Here is a 17219-nt window from a genome sequence, read left to right on the forward strand (position 1 = left end):
ATTACTGTCACGGGCAAAACAGACTCAAACTGGTGAAATTAGGTTAACTTATTACCAATCAAATCAGAGTAGGATAATGAGAAATAAAACCAAATCTTAAAATACCTTCCCCCCACTCCTCCCTTCTTCCCAAATTGACTCCCTGTTTTCTCCATCCCACTACTCCAACGGTGCAGGGGGATGTGGAAAGGGGGGTGTGGTCAGTTCATCACATGGTGTTTCTGCCACTCCTTGCTCCTCAGGGGGAGGACTCCTCAGACTCTTCCTTTTCTCCAGTATGAGGTCCCTCCTACAGGAGACAGTCCTCCAGAAACTGCTCCAGTGTGAACTGCTGCAGTTCTTCATGAACTGATCCAGCGTGGGTTCTTTCCACGTGGTGCAGTCCTTCAGGAACAGACTGCTTCACTGTGGGTCCTCCATGGGATCACAGGTCCTGCCAGCAAATCTGCTCCAGCATGAGCTACTCTATCCATGGATCTATGGGTCCTTCCGGGAGCCTGCTTTAGCATGGGTTTCCAATGGGATCACAGCCTCCTTCAGGCATCCATCTGCTCTAGCATGGAGTCCTCCATGGGTCCACGGGTGCTGCCAGGAGCCCTGCTCTAGCATGAGTTTCCCACAGGGTCACAGCCTCCTTTGGGTATCCACCTGCTCAGGTGTGGGGTCTTCCATGGGCTGCAAGTGGATGTCTGCTCCACTATGGCCCTCCATGGGCTGCAGCGGAACAAAACCACATCACCACGGTCTTCACTATAGGCCACAGGAGAAACTCTGCTCCAACGCCTGGAGCACCTTCCCACAGTTCCTTTTTTACTGACCTTGGTGTCTACAGAGGACTTGGCCGTTCCTGCATAAGCAGGAGCAAAATCTATTAGACTAGTTCAAGATTGTCCTTCTGCTGTAAAATTTGGTTGATGCCATTTGCTACATCAGGAGCTCCCTGAGGAAGTCCCCTGGACTGCCTAGTTTCTTTTCAGTAGGAGATGAACAACATATTTAAGCATGTAAATAGTATCTGTTAATCAGTGTTCACAGAGCAGGAAGTGCCTGGAGGTATTTTGGGAACTCCAAAATTCTTGGCCCAGACAGCTCTGGTATCATTTAGCTATTTGCTTCACTGTGAAGTGAACTAGAAGTTCAGCCAATTACCTGCTTTCAAATCCTGACCTATAGATTCAGTCAGTTACTTTGCTGCAAACCAGTCCATTGTCTTATATAGGTAGAGACTCTAGGGATTTCCTGGGCTTGATGACTCACCTGACCTGGAAATGAAGACTAAGCACTCTAAGCATGCACACAGACAGTGCCCTGCTATGCTAGCATTCCTCATCAAATGCCTCGTTTTTTCAGAGTAGTACTTTTAATTTTTTTTTTTCCTGTTTTCCTGGTACCAATCTGATTTTAACATTACCACTATTTCTAAAGCAGTAGAAGAAAAATATACTTTGTTCTATGAGATACAAAATTGATATAACCAAATTCCAACTAAAAGCTATGTGGACCTGTGCCTCCAAAAATTGATTAGAATATGTTGTTGGAAAGTATGTGTTAAAGCAACAGGGTAACTGGTAAGTAACTATTTTTGCTCTGACAAAAAGGGAAGGACCACTTGGAAATAAAGAAATGGAAATTATTTTGGGTAAAACATAGTTGAATGAATAATCTTAAACATTAAGCTCAACACTGTAGACTGAAAGGTGTTCTGGAAGTTGCCTTTACACTTCAGCTATAGACAGACCTTTGGGTAGGATTCAGTTGCTGATTCAGATTAATAAATTCAGGTGAATAGGAGCAGGTAAATAGTTAAATAGCAAGGATTTATTACAGTCTAAGAAAATATAATCAATATAGTCAATGGAGTCTAGAGAATTTTTCATGTTGCCTGAATTGAACAAATCCAGCTGGTTAACTGAACAGGTCTCTAGACTCCTTTGACTGACTGGTTCTCCTAGAAATCCAGTTTTAAGTTAATTGCTAAGCATTACGCAGAGTCAGTAGTGCAGCATATATTGGAAACTGAATCATCTTGACTAAAACTATGCTATAAATAAAACCCAGTCAAGCTTTTTCTCTGTCCCTAAAGACAGGTACTAGACCAAAATTTATAGCTCTGTGATTGAACTTATCCCCTCAAAGGCAGGATGACCTTATTCATGCTATTTGTCAGAGTTAGTGTTGGTGCTAGCTCTTCAACTTTTCCCAAGCCCTGTCTAGAAAAAAGCTAGCTATCCAGAAGAGCCAGACACTATATAAAAGCATCTGCCTATGCCTGAATAAATTCCTTGTTCTGTTTGCTAGTGTGGAGCCCTTAAAATTATTTTCAGCAATGTAATATGGATATTATTCCATGTTTATACTTGTATAATTTTGCATTATTATGAACACAACTATGAACACGGCATTTGGTATGGGCACTTCTACGGTGTTGCCCGTATGAAATTTACAAAAACATTTGTTATTTCTTTGAATTGTTCTTTCCATTTAGGGGATTTTAATTTATACAGAATGGCAGTAAATTTACAGTCTCTTTACATATACTCTGTAACTTAAGCAAATGAAAGCAGCATGTAATGAACTAAATAGAGTATTGTATCAATAACAAAAAAGACTTTTAAAGATACTAGGGTGCTACAAATGTAAAAGCAATACACTCATGAATTTGCTATCTTCAGACAAGTCTCAGAGGCAGATATATTTTGTTTAAATTAGAATATTCTGACTGTTATAATTCAAACTGTTGAACCATTTGTTTGTATAGATCCCTCTAAGTTACAAAATACAATGCTGTTCACCTGCACACCTTTCAGCCTTATGTGCAAACATAGAAATTGTCTGTGACAGTTTCAGCTAACTATAAAATTAAATAAATTGTATGCTGCTTAATATTCTGTATTTTGTGCCTTCTTTATCCTGCATTAACTAGGGTATTTTACTCCTATTTCCATGGGAGCAACACAATATTGAATAAAAAAAATCCTCTGAAGCCAGTTTGGTGCAGTAAATTAATCTTCTCTGCTGTGTGTAGAGAGAATGAAACCATCAAGATTGAACAGATACACTCAAACAAATTGCTCAAGTTTCAGTCACCGTAATTAATTATAAGCCTTAGAGAAAGGAACATTCCTAGTCTGGACACTATTACAGAAGCATGGCATTTCCCAGAAAAAAGGCTGAGAATACAAGTGTGAAAGTGTTTTAGACATCCACTTCCAGCCAGCAAATCATTCTCTGAGACGGAAAAAATGAATTAGCAGCAGCCTGTACAACAAACAAGTAGAAATATATGATATTTTAAAGATACAGTTTTTTCTTCACTCAAACATTCAGTACTTGGCTTGTGATAAGTATAACCACCAGTGTTGTAAGACATAACCATGATTGGTGACTTTTGTCACAGATTAAGATTTCTGCTGGCTTTTATTTCTCAAGCAGCATATCTAACACGTTCAGTTTAGGACATTGAGCAATATTGGCCTTCAAAAAGGATGTAACAGGAACTGTGCAACTTACTGATTCATCAGCATTGTATTCTACAGCTCCACCAATTTTATCTCTGCTAGCAATATATATCCCAAAAAAGATTACATTTGTCTTAATACTGGGAATCTGCAACGAGAAAAGAGCTGACACTTTGTTTTGCTGTTATGACTCAGCCTATTCTTGAATGTGCATGAGTACTCAGCATACTTTTGTTATATATGTTGTTTATATCTCTGGATTTTATTTTAATCATCAAGACACTTCCTATCTAATATTTATTTGTTCATCTTGAGGAGCACCTGTTTTCTGTAAACATATTCAGTGGAGATGATATGGAAGACACACACCCTGACAGCTAGAATAATGTTGTCACTCTTTTTTAAACCACTACTGCTTCTGTTTTTCCTGCTCATCTTTAGCATTTCCCCTTCTGATACAGTGAATAAAGTATTATGCCTCTCCTCAACAGTCCATCTTGTCTCTGACTTTGGTAAAGGTTGCTTGGTTCTCAGCAGCAGTAGTGGTAAATTTAAGTAGGTTGATACTGTGATTCAGGCCTTACTGAAAGCTATAATTTGTTCATTAAAATTGAAACTTCTGTTGTAGGTATTTCAAATGGAAGGCAGGGAGGAAGGGTGGTAAGGAAAGTGTTTGCTAAATGGAATGCTACGGAATAACTGAATAGGCTCATTTTAAGCCTTTTAATTTCTCTTTTTCTGAATGTGAACATCTGTTCCAGTACCATTTTTGCCCCTTCTGGCTCAAAGCATTTCATTACCATGCCTAATAAAAAAACTATTTGCCTCTGCTTCTTTTCATGAAACATTGTCTTTTAAAAAAAATCACTCGTATATTGATTCTCCCACCTCCGAAACAAGATCTAATTTTGTGTGAAGCTCTCACATGGGAACAAATATACATAAAAGACCCCTCACCAGCTATTCAAATTAGAGGTTTAAATATTCTATTAATTATAAGATTTTATTTAAATATTGTTATTGCTAATACTTGAAATCTAAAATTCTGTTAGCCATTCAGGATTTTAAATCAATTGTTAAATATCTGTGGCTTTCATTAGCTTAACTGTCAAAAGGTAATGCTTGTGCTTAAGACCGTCATTTTATTCTTTAGCAAAGACTCATCTCTATGTCAGAAAAATGTTTTCGAGAATGACTAATTATAAGACACTGTTCTTTGAGAAAATTCTTTTCCCTTTATAGAATTGAGCCCTAATAGGCCTTATACATTACCTTTATTCAAAGCACATGCATTTTCCAGCAAGCGTTGATTGTGGACTATGTTAATGGTAGTGGATTTTGTGTATTTAACTGTGTTCTCTGGGAAAACAAAGTTTAATTGCTATTTTACCTGTGTTTATTTCCTCAGTGGTGATCTGTGGATCATTGTTTTTCTCATTCCAGGCAGAATTAGGAGTAAGTCAGGGCTCTCCAAGAGCGTTACCTTCTCAGGAGTGTCACAGAAATTAGTAGCTGTTAGAGAATATACAAGCTATTGAGCATGAATAAGTTTTTTGAGTACTTTTTGGCCCTATAATCTGATTACTCCTCCTGAGCACCACAGTGTACATGACACTGTTAAAATGATCTTGAGTAAAGACAATCTCCATATATGGATACATGACTATAATTCTCTTAAAAGAGCCCCAAACAAACAACAAAAAGCCAGCCAACAGATGCTTAGACGTAAGAAACTATTAGGTGCCTTGCTCATAATACTAATTATGTGCTTGGTATAGTGTAATTGTAACAATTTCTAGATCTTGAAGCACCATTACTATAAAATGGAAGGGGAAAAAATTTCTCTAAAAACATTGCTTGTTTTGCAGTTAGTATATTCAAGGCCAAATTTACTTAAATCTTAAGTCATTAAATAAGCCCAGAGCTTCAAGATGGCCTTCCTGGAAGGAACAAGAAAGATACCTTTAACTAGCTTCTGCCTTTATCCCACCTATCCATTTTTCTCCACACATGATTTCCTTCCCCAAAACGGCACTTGAACACTTCTGTTCTGTTTTATAATGTCAGAAAAAAATACTTTATGCAAACTACATGGAGCTGATTGGAGCCACTTGGAGCAGGTTCCTCCAATCTGTGCTGCCATGACAGCCACTGCCCAGTGGGAGCTGCCACTGGTCTGGGAAGCACCACCAACCAACCAGGTGCAATGGCCTGACTGACCTGGGCTGGGAGCAACAACATTCATTTATGTCATGGGATGGAGGGGGCACGCACCTGTCACCTCCCCCATGGGGCCTCTAGAAAGCAACAAGCTCATGGAGGCAGAGAACCTCTGGATGGAGAACCTCTGAATGGAGAGCTGGGCAGAGAAGAACCTAATGAGGTTCAACAAGGACAAATGTAGGGTTCTGCACCTGGGGAGGAAGAACCCCAGGCACCAATACAGGTTAGGGATGGATCTTCTGGGAAGCACTACTGAGGAGAAAGATCTGGGAGTCCTGGTAGATAGCACACTTTCCATGCACCAGCAATGTGCCCTTGTTGCCAAGAGGGCCAATGGAATCCTGGGCTGCATAGGAAAGAGTGTGGCCAGTAGGTCGAGGGAGGTCATTCTCCCTCTCTACTCTGCACTGGTGAGGCCACAACTGGAATACTGCATCCAGTTCTGGGCTCCCCAGTTCAAGAGGGACAGAGAACTACAGGAGAGAGTCCAGCATAGGGAAACAAAGATGATTAAGGGATTAGAACATCTTTCTTGTGAGGAAAGGCTGAGAGAGCTGGCACTCTTTAGCCTGGACAAGTGAAGACTGAGGGGAGACCTTATTTATGTATATAAGTATCTAAAGGGTGAATTGAAGGATGTTGGAGCCTGACTCTTTTCAGTGGTTTCCAGCGATAGACAAGGGGCAACAGGCTCAAGCTGGAACATAGAAAGTTCCATTCATATAGGAGAAAAAACTTCTTTACGGTGAGGGTGACAGAGCCCTGGAACAGGCTGCCCAGGGAGGTTGTGGAGTCCCTTTCTCTGGAGATCTTCAAGACCTGCCTGGATGCAGTCCTGAGTAATGTGCTCTAGGTGTTCCTGCTTTAGCAGGGGAGTTGGACCAGATGATCTCTAGAGGTCCCTTCCAACTCTGACAATTCTGTGATTCCGTGAACCACCCAGAAAGTTGTCATCAACTTTAGCCAGGGTTGAGGAAGAAGAGCCATTGCCATGAGGTTCAAGCTGCTCCCCAATGAGCCCTGCCATAGCAGTGACAACTCAGCGCAGCCCTCCCCTGACGCTTGGGGATACAGGAGGAGCCAGAGAAAACATTTTAACACCAGAGAGGGGCTGTAAATACCTGTCGGGGTGGGGGATTATGAGTATTTTAACTGTCTTATTCATAAGGCATTGCTTTATTACTCAGGACTAGAACTTTCCGTATTGTTACAACTGGACTATAAACATGTTGTATTTAAAATACATTGAAAAATTTTCAAGTAGTATAATTATTAATTCTTTTTCCACATATGTTTAGTGCTTTTTTTTTTGCCCAAGACAAGATTTCAAATGCAACTGTCCGTAGGTTCCAAGATCCTCTATCTTTTCTTGCTTGAAGACAAAAGAGGTATTGTGTTTTTCCAGGCATCAGAAACCTTCCCTCTGTCTGCCACTCCAACCTTTCCGGGACAGCTGACGGCAGCGGACTCACTGTGGCTTTGGTCACAGAATCACAGAAACACCTCTGTGTCCTTGGATACATCCTCTTCCATCCTGTGAGCCCCTATATACTCACTTTGCAGAAATGATTCCTATCTTGGTCCTTTTCCAGCACATGTGATACTTCCCTCTCCTAAACTCTGTCACCAGACACAGCAAGAAGGCTTCCTTGAGAGCAGATTTTGTCAACGGTTCAAGCAAATAAAAGGACCACAGCTGTAAATGTGCATGTGTTTATGAGTGTATACATACATACATGAGATGTTTCCATCTCACAACAGTCAGTGCTTGGCCTCCACCCTGGATTACATACATATAATTATATAGATCTCTGAAACTTGCAAATTGCTAAAAGAAGACTGTTCAGAAGACAAATAAATCAACCCAATTTAAGACTGTTTAGAAACACTTTACTGGTTTGTCATTGATTAATAACACATATTTTCAGTGATTAGTTCTCACTCATTATCAATTAGTGCTACCTTTAAAAAGCAGTTGTCCTTAACATGCATATCCTACATTAGTTTTGAGCAGACATGACCACAGAGACGATACTATGTGCTGCCGGCTGTGGTCTTTGATCATCATTAGTCAGGGAGTTCAGTGTGATCAGGCTGGAGACTTCTTCCATGAGGGAAGCAGCAAATGGAGAAGGCTTGTTTTCTTTCTCTTTCTTCATCAAATCCTTTATCTGCCCCCACTCCAGATGTTTCCATCTCCCAACAGTCCCTAGTGTTTGGCCTCTAACCTGGACTACGCACTGCAGAATGTTTTCAGGGTGGGTGATCACTTATCCCAGGACATGGCAAGTGATTTTATCCTGTTGCTTAATTATGGTTTTGTTCTTGCTTAGCTGCTGCTGCTTGTCTTTTCAAAACAAAATCCCCTTAGATCACATTATGGAACATTTCTGAGTAGTTTGTGGTTATATGTCCTCTGTTTTCTAGCTGTGCCCATATTTTCGAGACCTTTGGTGTTACCAAAAACTGAAACTGCACATCATAGCAAGATACAGCTGGTTCCAAACTGCAGCTCATACAGCTGGATCTCATAGTTATATACTACTTAGTGTTTCTGCTTGAGTACACGAGGCCTACAATCATAAGACTCTACCTAATTTTCTAAAGAAGACTTCATCTTAGCTCTTCACTTCATCTGTTGGTTTGTACCAGTTTCCCACAACCATGCCCTCCTTCATGGCTTCTCCTCCAATAAAGACATCAATTGTCTGTAATTAATATATATTATTACATTGCTGTTCCTACAATACTGAGACATGCATTGTTTTTATCATACATATCAACAACTGTTTTACAAGTTAAATATGAATGTGAATTTAATAATTTTAAAACACAGTACATAGTGGATAAACCAGAGCCTACTTTTGGCAACTGTTTCTCATTCTTTTAAATACTTTTCATTGTAAGGCTAGAATGTACTGTTAAGAAATGGATCTTAATATGAAAAAAACATAAAAACATATCAACTCTGTTCTCCTCTGTCCCCCTCAAACTGGTACAGCTTCAAAAAAAAAAAGCAAGGAAAAACAAAAATACCTTCTCTATTAATTTTGTCAATTTATAATATAATCAATTTCTTAATAAGAACTAAAAGCAAAAATTGAAATGCAGCACAATCTGAGTTTCAGTAATTTATTTATTTATTAAGGGGAAATGTAGTGCCCTCAATAGCTTTAAATGGTAAAATAAACAAACAAGCAAACATCCCCTCATGCCCCCCCAAAAAACCCAGAAATTACACTTCTAGGCAGAAGAATGAAATCCAAGATCTGCTTGATCCAATATTTCTAGGATTTTCTCTTCTTATTATTATATGTAATCATTTAACAAGCATTCATATTTAAGGTTTTCATATTCAAAATTCAGAAACAGTCATGCTCAAAAGTTTTTTTTTAAATTTTGTTCTTAATTCCAAAGACAAGCATTCAGTTATATATATATATAAAACCAAAACAACCCAAACCAAAACAATAAAAAAAGCAACAAAAAAACCAACAAAAAAACCCCAAACCAAAGCCAACTAAGTTTGCAAATGTTCCAATGTTTGGTGTTTCTTCCATTTCTGAAAGAGATAAAGTATACTTAAAGTGTCTTGATAGGTATTCGTTATACCCCCCCTAATACAGCAGCTCTAGATACTCAAAGTAAGAAACATACAAAAATTCTTCTGCTTAGAAGGCTTTCTAACTGTTTAATTTCCAATTCCCTGATTATTACAGACATTATTGTCTTATCCATTCTTGCATAAAAACAAATAATCGCTATAAAAAGAAAAATGTTAAGATTTTCTTTAATCATCCCTTTAAAACACCACTTTCAGTAATTTCCTACATCTCATCACTTCTAAATTTGGTAAGTATACATTTGTATACAATCATCTCTTCTATTTAACAATTGAAACTAAAATTTCAGATGATTGTTTAACAGTCATGTCTTACATATGATATTCTTTTAAACATACATAATAATGAGATTTGAATTTTGTGCAACAGGATCACACTCTTGATTCATTTTATCACCCATCATATTCCCTGAGCATTTCCTCCAGATATTTCCCATTGTCTAATTAAGCCTTTGTTTTTTCTTGCTTGAACATAGTATCTTGCCGCTCTCTTTAATGAATTTAATCTTATTGATTTTAAACTATTTAAGTTTACTTATGAGTATGACATGAAAAAGAAAACAAACCGACCAAACAAACCGGGTATGTTACCTTTATCCACTAAACCAGAAATTGTGTTGAAGAAAGAATTTAAAATTGTTTGGCTTGACTTGCTCTTGACAAATCTATTGTATGAGCATTACCATAGCACTGAAAAAGCCCAATCTTGTATCAGGATTTTACAGTGAAAACATGATGCCAGCAGAAAACAGACAGATGATCCCTGCCTCATGACATTTACAAGTTCAATATAGAACAGAAGGTAACAGATGCACTCAGATAGATAAGAAAGAATAAGGCAATACTGGTCAGCAAGAGAAGGAATGATCTAAACAACAGTCTAAACTGTTTAGAAGCAGTCTAAACAACATTGCACTTTTTTTTTTCTGATTATAGGTATGTCTTCATTTTATAATATATATTCTTGAATTTATTCAAAAATATCTGCTTTTTTTTTTAAATCTTTTTTTCTTTCTTTAAACATACTCCCAGATCTTTGCAGTCCAAAAAGCTGCTGCCAAAATAATTTCTCGTATCTGTCATTCTGCCCACCTCCCTCTCCATACCGTTTGAAACATTTCAGTAGTTCCTCATTATGTTCCAAGTCAAATTCATACCAGTTACTTGGTTAGCTTACTCCACATTTCTCACTACCTTGTCTTCCCACAATTCTATTCAAAGGATGTCAGCCTTTATTGCAACTCTATGTTTCTATAACATGTCACTTGACAAGATCTAGATTTCTAAATAGATTTTTTAAAAAGCCAAAAAAAGTTAAGTACTTTCCTTCAGAAGAATGATCCAAATGGCCTAAATTTTTTATGTATTTAGTGGAAAAAGGCTGCAGCTCCTCTGTGCCTCCAGAAGATATTATTTAGATTTCTGCTTCCTGTCTGTGTAGGAGCCTATATTTCTTTGAACTCCTGTTCACCAAGACTGGAAGACTTTTGGATCACTGAAATTATTTTCTGGTGACTTAAGAAAAAAGAGGTTTGTTAATTAAACACCAGCAAGCAACTAAACCCCACACAGCCAATCACTCCCCCTCCTGTGGGATGGGGGAGAGAATCGGAAGGGTAAAAGTGAGAAAACTCATGGCTTGAGATAAAGACAGTTTCAGAGGTAAAGCAAAAGCTGCATGCACAAGCAAAGCAAAGTAAGGAATTCATTCACTATTTCCCATTGGCAGGCAGGTATTCAGTCATCTCCAGGAAAGCAGGGTTCCATCATGCCTAACAGTTACTTGGTGAAAAAAACCATCATAGCTCTGAACATACCCACTTTCTTCTTTCCCTCAGAGCGTGATGTCATATGGTATGGGTTCCATATGTCAAATGCCTGATGCCTTATAGTATGAGACTTCATTTTTGGTCAGTTGCGGTCAGCTGTCCCAGTTGTGTTCCCTCGCAGCTTTTTGTGCATCCCCAGCCTACTCACTGGTGGGGTGGTGTGAGAAGCAGAAAAGGCCTTGACTCTGTGGAAGCACTGCTCAGCAATAACTAAAACATGAGTATGTTACCAACATCATATTGGTCACAAATCCAAAACATAGCTTCATACAAGCTACTATGAAGAAAATTCACTCTATCCCAGCCAAAACCATGACACTATTCTCTCATCTGCTCACCTTCAAACCATGTGCAAAAGCCCAAGTCAAATTCTTCCATGCCTCTTCCTTCTGAACTTTTCGTGTAATTCTTCATATATTGCCAAAAGGGAAATTTGCACTTTAAAACCTTATAGATTGTTTTCTCTCGCCATATAACATGTTCAAAGCCATTTCTCCCCATTCCTGAGCAAGGCATCTAATTTCTTGCTTCCAGAAGATTGGAATCCGCCTTTATATGGATCTGAATGCAGCTGGAATATATTACACGCAGTTTAACTCAACCTTATTTTTCAGCTTCTGTAGGAACTTCTTGTTGGCTTTCATAATTAGGATCCTTGTACAGCGTCCATATCCAGTGCTAGAAGCATTTTGGAGGGGGAAATGGAGGCTTTGAAATTGTATGGTTTATCTTTCAATGGAGACAGATGTGAAGAAGCCAAGGAAGGAAAATGCATGAAATCCTAATGCAGTCAGACTGAAATGAAGGTTAATCCTGCTAAAGCCTAATAGAACTGGGAAAGACTTTTGCAACTTTGGAATTTTTACTCCCATGTTTTATTTTAGCATAAAGATTTTTATGTTAGTTTTTTATTCAGTCTGGATGTGGCTTTGAGCAATGTGATCTAGTGGAAGGTATCCCTGTCCATGACAGGGGGGTGGAATTCGGTGATATTTAAGGTCCACTCTAACCTAAACCATTTTATGATTCTATGATTCTGCCAGAACCAATACATTTCTTTTTTTTTTTTCTTTTTAAGATTTGAACCTCTATATTTATTGAATTTTCTTATTTTGTTTTTTTTTTTCACTTTTGTTATTCGATGTCTGTCTTAATGAGAATAATTATTTCCCCAGTTTGGACTGTATGAACAGTTTCATACAGAAGCCCATTCTCTATATTTTGTACTGATGACGTCAAATTTTCCAAAAACAAAGAAAATGAAATAAAAGAAAAAATATAATGAATAATGAAAAATACTGAAGTATTTTGATAAGCTATGTCTATAATGCTAAAAAAAACTTATGTAGAACTAAACTCTGACCCTGAGGCTAAATGGCGCTGTTTGGCTTGCATCCATTCCATTAAGAACTACCTCTAAAGTAGATTTGGTCTGGAGAGTTGGAGATTTCTTGAAGGCAGCCAAGGATTGACATAATGAAGAATTGTGTATAAGGAGGTCGCTGAGTTCTCTAACTCACCCTTTGGACTTCTGTTAATGAGCAGAAAAGAAGTATCATTTTATGCAGTAAAAATATTAATAACTAGACTATTAACCTGGAAAAAGTTTCTACTAATGTAGTAAACCTGTCATTTTTTTTCTTTTTTTTAATAGAAGGATTGTATGTATAGCAAAATTGAAAACATAAAGCTCATATTAGTGAAAAGCTTGAGATTCTGTTTTTTTAGAAGAAAGGATTTCTGAAGACATTTTTTATTACTTTGTCTTGAACACTGATATTTGTCCTGCCAGGTTCCCTTGGTATCCCTTCAGGCAAACACACCATGAGAAACTATTTCAACATGGGGGTTGTAGTTACTGAATACCTCTACGTATTTCTCAGAAAGGAATGAAAGATGTTATTTGGCAATAAAAAATATTTCTTCTTTCTTATAAAACTTTAAAAATAGATATTATGTTTATATACTTGTAAGTATTCAGAACAGGTGAAGGCAATATGCAACTGTGTGTTTACATGACAGAAACTGCCCACAGTATGTCCCGTAATGGAATATTAGTGTATAACTTACTGCCACTTTTACATTTTTGTTAGACTTTGGTGGTTTATGAAGAGAAAAAGACACCAAAAGCAAGCAAACACACAATAAATTCCCTTTATTTCTCTATTTTCACATACTATTGGTTTACTAAACACAAATGTACTCTAAAATTTTATTAAGAAGTGGTTTAAAGCTGTGCATCAAACACTTTTTGTATTGTTAACATTACAAAATATTCATATGACACTCACAATATATAGGATTAAATGTCAGAGAGAGATAGTATTTTGCAACACTACGAATCAGGAGTAAATGGAAAGTTACACCCTTTCATTTTGTTTCAAATAGCAGGATCCTTACTTTCTGCATTTCCTTTCTGTATTTCAGGTTTTAGTAAACCAAAGTCCAACCTCCTGCTCAAAGCAGTTCAGCTATGAGATCAGATTAGGTTGCTCAGGACTTTAAACAGGTGGGTCTTTAAAATGTCAAAGGTTCATTTATATTGCCTAGTCAAATGGGCAATTTATGGGTAATTTTTGAAAATTCTTGTAATGTACTCATGTACAAAGATTGCTGTGACTACCCCTATGTCTTTCTCTGCTTTCTTTTCAGTACAATCTTTTCACCAGGTTATCAATACTGCTAGGAAGTTGAATTGGTATTTATAGCGATATGGACACAAGATTCCTAAATCTTATTAAAACCTACAAAAAAGTGCAGGAAATACAATTTCTTCTTTGGACTTCCAAGTCTATCTAATTGACCTCTATGTATTTCTAATCCTGGAGTGAGATAAATGCCACTGAACTTGTGGCTGAATTTTGACTGCAGGGAACCTCATAAAATACCTGTTGTGATGGACTGAGACATCCAGCACGTATTCAGCTTGTCTAGGTAAAAGGTACCAGAAACAACATCTAATGCTCATTTAAATGGTTTACAATCCTCAATATCAAAGAAAGTGGGGTAGTTTGTTGTTTTTTTTTATTCACCTTAACTGATATTTAATGGAGGTGCTAGGCTTAGCTTCCTGGTTCAGCATGAATACTCTCATTTTAAGGTGAAAGCATTTAAATATCCATGTTAGCTACTTTTGTGGCCCCTAGGTTTGCAGTGTCTGCAAATGTCCTAACCTAAAGCAGACTGATCTTTCCTGTAGCATGTTTCATATGGCAATACTATTTTCTGAATAGCCTGCTCCAGGTCAGCTCAAGTATGCTTAATTTGGGCAAGGGATTGTTGAAATACACAGCATGATTAAGTCTCTATTTACACTGGAAAATAGTGCAGTGTGATATAAGTGGATTGGTAGAGTATAAATCTTCAAAGGGTTTTCTTCTAAGACTAGCTTGGTCCAAAGGAAAGAATGATTAGGGCCCATTCAGTTTAGTCCTAGTTTATTTTCCACTGAAAGAAGCACAGTTTGTAGGCTCCAAGACCAATCTGCAGTGCAAATCAAAGTAGACTAGCACAGTAAATGAGAAAATGTGAGAGATTTGCTTCAGAAACTATGTTCTGATCTAAAGTAAAATAAACTGATGTAAAACTCTGAATATATATCTAAATCCTTCCTGTTGGAGGAAGGAAATTAGTTGCCTTAACGTTCTCACTCCCTGAAGAACATGCTTAGAGGTGACCAATAGAACACGATAGATAAACCCACCCAGAAACCAGGCCTCCTCTTAGTTCAGACATTGTGGTGATGGTGTTGAATTCATCCTTTTAGTAACTTTCCAATAGAATTATTTAGATACATAGTAATTACTTCTTTTCAGACTACTTGTTGGACTTGATGGTCTTAAAGTCCTCTTCCAACAATTCTATGATTCTACACTTTTTCAGGAAATGGGAGTTCCAACTTGATAGTCCTTCTCAGATTAGAATCTGTTTCACAAGAGGATCTCCTATCCAGGTTCATTCTCCATTGTTCCCCTTTAAATTTTAATACTGTGTACGATAGACTATGTGCTTTATAGGACCCAGAGTAGAACAATCATGGAAATTGTAATGATAACCTAAACAGTGTGCTTATCTCGGAAAACAAACAGCCTGAAGTTTGGTCCCTGCTTCCTTTATGTAATGTTGGTCTAATGTAAGAGAGAAAAATACTCCAGCGATAGAACTAGACTATCTCAACCCTCCTTTCTTCTTTCCCATTCCAGCTGAGTTAGTTATCCTCCTAGTTTCTTGTTTGTTTGCTTTTTTTTTCTTTGCCTTTTTTTTTTTTTTCCTGCTAGCTATAGGCATACATTGCTCACCCAAAACTGGGCAAGTAAATACAAATTATTCTGAAATTTTGGATTTCTGACCATGTGTGGGTAACTAAAATGGAACCATGCAGACAAATGGGTAAATCAGGAAAGTATCTTGCAAGATATAGTATATTATTTGGAGATTTTGTTGTGCAGTGTGTTTGGTGGAATAGTGTACTTAAAAAGATGTGTTAACTCACCCTAAAGGGTTGTATTTCTCTAAAACTACATATGGAATTGAAATAAAAGAATTTCAAGAATATGAATATGACCATGCTAAGAAGTTTAAGAAGGATCAGGACTGGGAACTGTACCACACACAGGAACTCCATATTTCTGAATGCTTATTGTACTAAGTTCTGTATCCTGAGACAATGGAAAGTCAATAATACTGAAAATTTCATTCATGAAGGTTCCATTCTTGTCAGTGAAGACCAGAGGATCATATTCCTGAAAAGAAAACCTCACAAAAATATGAAAAATAATTTTCAAGTAATAAACATAAGAATATCCAAGTAATAAGATCTTGATTAGCCAAGTTTAGTGCAAATATTTTCCATAAATGTAAAGAATTCATTTGTTCTGAATGGGACGGCTTATTTGAATTAAAGTCATTGTAGTTGCAACCTCTAATTTATAGACCTTAGAGCTTTTTCAAGTTTAATGTGATAAGAATAATCCAAACATACAAGTAACCCTCCTACATACCACTGAGTTCCACCAGTTTAAGTAATGAACCTGACTACATGCAAGGTTTTAAAAAAAAGTGTATTAAATATTCTTTCAGATGCATTTCAGGGAATGCTAATGAAGTTCAAATTTTCTCTAAATATTTGACAAGGCACGGAAAGATCTGAATAATTAGCATGGAGTATCATACTCTATAATTACCTGACAGATCCTTAGCAGTGTTACCGACAGGTAGATTTTCTTTCCACATGCTGTACAACATAAATTTTTATATTTCTTTAATATCACTAATCATTTTTGAGTGATATATTGATATTTTTATTTGTTATAACTGGAATGATTAGCAGAAAATGTAGGACAACCTTATCATAGACTCACAGGATCGTAGAATCATCTAGGTTGGAAGGGACTTTTAAGATTGAGTTCAATTCTTAATCTAACACTGCCAAAACCTACACTAAACCATGTCCCTAAGACCCTAAGTCTACACGTCTTTTAAATACTTCAAGGGATTATGATTTGACCATTTCCCTGGGCAGGCTTGCAAAATCCTGCAATGCATGTTGATCGCAGTTAATTTGTAATATTTTTTTTGATAAAGTTTCAGCCATCTATGAAGATTGGATTACAATAGTTCTCAGAAAGCTATTGACTTTTTGTCTCCTAATGTAAAAATGTCAGTCCATCAACTGGATAATAGGAACATAATTATATGCAAATTGTATCTTGGGGTGTATCAAACACAGTACAACCAGCTGATCAAGAGAGATGATTATCCCTCTGTATTCAGTGTTGGTGCAGCCTCACCTTGAGTACTGTGTTTAAGAAGGGTGTGAAGGTACAGGAATGCATCCACAGGATCACAACAAAGCTGGTGAAACATCTGGAAAGAATGTCCTGTGAGGAGTGGCTAAGGACTTTGGGCTTGTCTAGTTTGGAGAAAAGGAGGCTGAGGGGGACCTCATTGCTCTCTACAGCTTCCTGAGGGAAGTGGAGAGGGAGGTGTTGAGCTCTTCTTTCTGGTATCCAGTGATAGGATGTGTGAGTATTGTTCAAAGCTGCATTCGGTGAGGTTCAGACTAGAAGTTAGGAAGCATTTATTTAC

Source organism: Calidris pugnax, unplaced genomic scaffold (assembly GCF_001431845.1).
Source record: "Calidris pugnax isolate Ruff unplaced genomic scaffold, ASM143184v1 scaffold153, whole genome shotgun sequence".
Lineage (NCBI taxonomy): Eukaryota > Metazoa > Chordata > Aves > Charadriiformes > Scolopacidae > Calidris > Calidris pugnax.